Source organism: Ornithorhynchus anatinus, chromosome 16, assembly GCF_004115215.2.
Source record: "Ornithorhynchus anatinus isolate Pmale09 chromosome 16, mOrnAna1.pri.v4, whole genome shotgun sequence".
Lineage (NCBI taxonomy): Eukaryota > Metazoa > Chordata > Mammalia > Monotremata > Ornithorhynchidae > Ornithorhynchus > Ornithorhynchus anatinus.
This window is the reverse complement of record NC_041743.1, coordinates 16,638,298-16,644,021: the sequence shown is the minus strand read 5'-3', so window position 1 is coordinate 16,644,021 and position 5,724 is coordinate 16,638,298. Positions and strand designations below refer to the sequence as shown.

Below are 5,724 nucleotides of genomic sequence, written 5' to 3'. Positions count from 1 at the left end.
TCAAGAATTTATGGATACAAAGATGTTCATCTAGTGCTTCATGCCCAAAGAAGGTGAAATTCACCTTTCTTGTTTGCAGTGCACTACGCTGGTATATCTGCTGCAATTGATTCCAAGTTATTCGAGATATTACGTTGCATGAGGCTCTACTTCCCTGTAGCCATAAAAATGGTTTCTTTGTCCTCCCTACTTTCAGTATGTATGACTGAAAAAGCCACTCCAGGACCTATAATCTTGATCACACTGTGCAAAGAAAAACAATGTCCCTTGCTATGCTGACATGCTAATTATTTACAGAACCTGCCCCTTATTATGTTTTTACAGCATGGTTTAGTGGATACAGCTTGGGGCTGGGAGTCAGAAACACCTGGGTTCTAATCCTAGCTCCACTATTTGTCTGCTATGTGACTTTGAGCAAGTCACTTAACTTCTCTGTGCCTCAGTTAACTCTTCTGTAAAATGGGGATTAAGACGGTAAGCCCTGTGTGAAACAGGGACTGTGTTCTACCCAATTTCCTTGTATCTACCCCGATGATTAGTACAGTGCCTGGCATATAGTAAGTGCTTAACAAATACCACAATTATTATTATTAGTATAGTAGTTTTAGTCCCCTCTCAGGGTCACACTTGGAGAGTTTCCAGTGCTCTACCAGTCTTGGCAACGGGAGGGAGAATAAAGCAGGGGCCTACCCATTCCATTCCTAGTTTGGCCAGTGGCTAGTGAATGGAAGGCAATCTCCTGCAAGTTAGAACTCACCCATGACGTGCAGCAGTGGCCTGGGAGAGAGTCGAGGGCATAGACTCGAGTTTACTGCGTGGAAGGAGGCAAAGGTAAACCACTTCTGGATTTTTACCAAGAAAACTCTATGGGTACACTACCAGAACAGTTGCAGATGGCGGCGGGGCGTTCTGGGAGAGTTGTGTCCATGGTGTCTCTATGGGTCAGATACAACTAGATGGCATAAGACATGACAAGTAGTTTTAGTATTAATATTGTTATTATTACTGTTATTATTTCTTGTTTTGTCATCTCCACAGAGTATCTGTTCCAAAAGACTAATCCTTTCTTGTTTGCAGTGCACTACGCTGGTATATCTGCTGCAATTGATTCCAAGTTATTCGAGATATTATGTTGCATGAGGCTCTACTTCCCTGTAACCTTAAAAATGGTTTCTCTGTCCTCCCTACTTTCAGTTTCTCATTTCTGGCTAACGCTTGAGTATTCTACTATAGTCAAATCCCCTCACACGTTCCCCAAACACTACTATGTTAGGATGAGCATAGTTTTGCTACCAAGAGACAGAGCTTCGATCTAGGACTATGTTGTCTTCTTTTCTAGTTATCTTATGGTGAGTTTAGCTGAAAGGTCATGGTGCTGATACTGCTCAAAGAGTTGGAAGGGGGCTGGGGTGGGTGTGTGTGTGTGTGTGTGTGTGTGTGTGTGTGTGTGTGTGTGTGTGTGTGTGTGTGTGTCTTGAGGGGGAAGGGGGGAAAAAGTTTCCAGCCCAAACAGCTATAGAGAAGATTTAATGGAAATACGGTTTGGGTGAAATTTAACATGGTGTGGAGATTCACTAGTTATTTACATGAAGTAGACTTTTTTTTAAATCACTGAATCATTTACACCAAAACAATATCAGTGCCTTCACTTGGCCTTGCCCAGAGTCTTGCTGTTTGGTTTATGATATGTGGGAGAAACATCCATTTGTTGTTTATATTGGAGAACGTGCTTGGTTTCTTGTTCCTTCTGGACTGTTAGCAGTTGTCGGTGGGTAGACTACTTTCCAGTGCAATGGTTGTATAATTAGGGTGCGCTTCCAGAATATTCCACAATGTGGTCTCGTCCAGCATACATTCCCTGAACGGCATTATGTACACTAACTCAATTTTACTCTTCCAAGCTCTTAGTATGGTGGTCAGTATAGAACAAGTGCTCAGAAAGTCATCTTCTAGGAAAGACCTTCTCTCACTGAGCCCTCATGTCTCTTATTTGTTCTCCTTCCTGTGCCAGTTATGCACTAGGATCTGTACTCCTTAATCACTTGATTTTCACCCTCTAATAAAAATGATAGTAATAATAGTAATAATTTCTAAGCACTTACTCTGTGACAGGCAGTGTGCTGAGTGCTAGGGTTGATACAAGCAAATCGAGTTCCAGTCCCAGATGGGGCTCACGTTCTTAATACCCACTTTACAGATGAGGTAACTGAAACATAGAGAAATGAAGCGAATTGCCCGAGGTCACATAGACAAGTGGGAGAGTCAGGATTAGAACTCAGGTCCTTCTGACTCCCAGGCCTGGGCTCTATCCCCTAGACCATGCTTCTTCTTTGTCCTATATAACACTTTTGTACATAATCCTTATCCTCTGCCATCCACTATCTGTAATTTTTCTAACATCCGTCTCCCCACCTAGACTTAAAAATTCCTTTTGGTCAGGGACCGTGTCTACCCACTCTATGACATTTCACTTTCCCCAGTGCTCTGCCTACACTAAAATGATTATTAAAATGCCTCTAATTACATGATTGAGTTTTAACCTGACATTCCTTGAAATCCTACTGACCTCTTCCTTCCCATCCCCACAGCACTGTACTTGTCCGCTCAACTGTATATATTTTCGTTACCCTATTTATTTTGTTAATGAATTGTACATCGCCTTGATTCTATTTAGTTGCCATTGTTTTTACGAGATGTTCTTCCCCTTGACGCTGTTTAGTGCCATTGTTCTTGTCTGTCCGTCTCCCCCGATTAGACTGTAAGCCCGTCAAACGGCAGGGACTGTCTCTATCTGTTGCCGACTTGTTCATCCCAAGCGCTTAGTACAGTGCTCTGCACATAGTAAGCGCTCAATAAATACTATTGAATTGAATGAACCTATGATTTGGCTTATGAGGTGCCACTTTTAGAGACATACATAATACCGAAAAACATTTCAATTGGGAATGTTAGATCCCCAAATCCTGAGTAGCAGGTAAGGACTATAACACAGAGGAATTTATTGATTTCTTCCCCGTAATCTCCGTATCATCTAGACAGCAAAACACAATCAGACTGATATAGTACTGCAGTCATCAAATCACTGTCCTAAATGATGCACAATTCAGTGCCTTTCTGTCTCACTAGTAAAACTTGGTTCAGAAGTTCTCAATTTCTCTGTGTCCACAAACTCCCAAAGCTTTATTAGATTAAGGTGCTCAAAAGTCCCCAGTTCCAGATATAATCCTCTAGGGTAAGGATACAAGAATCCACAAAATCTTAGTCCTTTTATCTGTAAGAGGCATGAAATATTGGTGCAAAACTCAAGGCCATTGATTTTTTTTTATGTTGGTCTGAGAAGGAGCCAGAAAAATATGAGACAGAAACTTAGAGTCTTAAAAACTGCAGACTCTGTTCCAAAACCTGAATGCTGGGGAAAAATGTTTGCTCTAATTGTATAGTGTTGCATTCACTTTTTTATCTAAATTTAGTGTCATTCTTATAAAGCATAGATCTATTAAACTGACACCTTCCCACATGTTGTGGGAAGTAAGAGAGGCCTTACATGGAGAAAATCATTTATTTTGAGGGAGCCATGGGGATGGAAGAAGAATTGAAATGGGCTTTTCTTGCTCCACTCTCCTATTTACATTGTCCTGGATTCCACCGAACTTCCCTGACCTCAAAACGCTTGTGAGCCTGAAGCTCCAAAGCCTGTTGATTCCCACCTCCAGTCCAGCTCAACCTCCCCAAATGACTAAAACCATCCCGCCCAAGTTGACATGGATTGCTTTTTATCAAACCATGATTATTTTAAATCTCTGGAGATAGACACACTCCATCCTCTCTCCTTACGTGTTCTAGTCTTTTATGAGTTTGACATTTATGAGCCTCTTTCTTAAGCTGGAGAAATGTTATTTTTTTCACAATTTTTGGAATAGTTGGGAAAACTATAACAGCTGCTGAAGTTTGTGGCTTTGGGCTCCCCCTCTAGACTGTAAGCTGATAATGGGCAGGGGATGGGTCTCTTATTGTTCTAGTGTGCTCTCCCAAGCATTTAGTTCAGTACTCTGCACGCAGTTATGGCTCCATTCATTCATTCACTCAATTGTATTTATTGAGTGCTTACTGTGTGCAGAGCACTGTACTAAGCACTTGCAAATTGCAATTTGACAACAGAAAGAGACAAGTCATAGTCTCCACCATGCATCCACTCCTTTCACTTTGCAGAGAGAAAAGACTTTGCAAAGGCACTGATGCACCTGAGGCAGGTGATTGCAGGCCTATGGGGAGGGAGGGTGGATCATGATGGAAGGCAGGGCTTTCTCTCCCTGTTCTACCAGTAACCAGAAATTGGTCACGGACCAATCAATGTCTGCTACTTAGGGCCACAGCTGTGACCGCCTAAAGCAGATAAAAGGTGCTGGCTTTGAATTTGCAGGGGCTACCTGGAGGCAGCTCAGAGGCAAGTTGAGAAGCAAAGAAAAGTCAGCCTTGGAGAGCAGCACTTAGAAGCAGAAAGAAGAAACATTGGCAGAATGGGCTCCTTTGACCACAGACTGGTATTGGACCCTGGGTGGAGTGAGGGAGTGTGTGTGTATGTGTCACTTCCTTGCATGTAGGTGAAGCTAAATAAGAAACTTTTCACAGTATTGTAGGTGATTAGAGGTATGGTTTGACTAATGCTATGTGTCCCTGAAGCTCCCTTGATCCAGGAAGGTTCTGGTTGATACAAACCAGGGGCTTGTGACAATTCTTAATTGTGAGCCCTTTGAGGGGGTCAACTCTCTCTGATATAATTTTTCCCAGTACTTAGTACAGTTTTTTGCACTCAGTAGTTATGTAATCATGATAGTTATGGTACTTCTTAAGCACTTATGTGCCAAGCACTTTGCTAAATGCTAGGGAAGATACAAATCAATCAGGTTGGACAAAGTTCCTGTTGTACATGGGGGTCATAATCTCAACCCCTATTTTACAGGTCAGGTATCTGATGAGGTAATGGTGGTATTAAATATGACTTATTACTCATTTAAACATGTTTTCATTAATCTGAGGCTTTGTGGTTATAGGACAAACTGAACTATTTCAATTGACTAGTGAATCCATCACTCCTAAGTAAGAGTTCATCCTCTATGATCACTGAATGCTTTGGCCGTATTCCTTACATTTAAAATTATGGCCCTGAAGATTTTGATTCTGACATTATCATCTTGAAAGCCAAAAACCGTTGGCTTCCTTTGATTAAACCTAGTTGCACACCCATTCTCATTCTCTAGCAACATCCTTTGATGATCTTCACATTGTGGCTAAGTGAAAAGAGCACAGACCTGGGAATCAGATGACCATTCATTCAATAGTATTTATTGAGCATTTTCTATGTGCAGAGGACTGTACTAAACTCTTGGAATGTACAGTATGGCAACAGAAAGAGACAGTCTCTGCCCAATGAAGGGCTCACAGTCTAAATGAGGGAGGCAGACAGAGCAAAACAGAACAAAACAAAAAGACAATATTATCAAGATAGAATCAAAGGGATGTACACCTCATTAACAAAATGAATAGGGCAATACATAATGTATCCAAATGAGGACAGTGCTGAGGGGAGGGGAAAGGGGAAGAACAGAGGAGGGGAGGGGGAGCAGATAGAAAGGAGGGGCTCAGTCTGGGAAGGCTTCTTGGAGGAGGTGAGCTCTCAGGGCTTTGAAGAGGGGAAGAGTTTGGCAGGAGTGAGGAGGGAGGGCA

The 5,724-nt window shown here is 42.0% G+C and overlaps 1 non-coding gene across 1 annotated transcript; it reads left to right on the top strand.

The window, feature by feature from the left end:
• Positions 1-609: 609 nt before the first annotated feature.
• Positions 610-747, top strand: LOC114817546. Its single transcript, XR_003765408.1, has one exon. It is a non-coding gene; the product is annotated as a small nucleolar RNA SNORA7 (small nucleolar RNA).
• The last annotated feature ends 4,977 nt before the right edge of the window (positions 748-5,724 follow it).